The sequence below is a fragment of the Fulmarus glacialis genome, unplaced genomic scaffold (assembly GCF_000690835.1).
Source record: "Fulmarus glacialis isolate BGI_N327 unplaced genomic scaffold, ASM69083v1 scaffold13251, whole genome shotgun sequence".
Lineage (NCBI taxonomy): Eukaryota > Metazoa > Chordata > Aves > Procellariiformes > Procellariidae > Fulmarus > Fulmarus glacialis.
The window spans coordinates 1,843-2,553 of NW_009193480.1; positions in this window are offsets into that span (position 1 = coordinate 1,843).

A 711-nucleotide genomic window follows, 5' to 3' on the forward strand; every position below is an offset into this window, starting at 1 on the left:
TCCCCTGGAGGAGAAGCTTGACCATAGATGTGTGCTCCACAGCTAACTCTGTAGACCTTGGCTCGACCAGCACAAACTTGTGCCAGAACGGATACTCTGCACGTACCAGGGTTGGGCTGGTGTTTCCACACCCCCCAAGAACTAAACGACACTGGAGATAGATAGAACGTAAATTATCCTTGAAATATAGGTAAGTAATCACTGCGGTAGAACTGTTGGCAATAGCAAGTCTTCACAGGCGTTAATTCCAGAATAGAATAAAAAAAAAAAATGGCAAATTGTGATGAAATATATGTGCTTCAGTTTCCAGCACCACATTGATGTGGAAAAACAGCCCTTCCACACCAACTTAACTCCTCTATAGTATGTTGCAGTTAAGCCTATTCTGAATGAATACCTCTAGATACAAAATTTAACCTACCCTTCTCAGTAACTGGTAAAAGATTATCCAGAAATGGTAACAAAGGGCCAAAGTGTAAGTTTATAGCACAGCAGCAGGTTCACGCTTTCTTCCCCATAGGACACAACTGGTACTAAAGAATGTCTTTCATATTTTCTGTGAGTTTATGGAAGGCATTTGATTGATAGAAGAAAACAAATGTGCCCCTGGGAATGAACACAGAATAGCTATTCAGGGTCTTTTAAACTTGTAGACTAATTCAAATCAAGTCTGCTGCTAAGACTAATGAAGACAAGGTCTCTGGGGTGTGA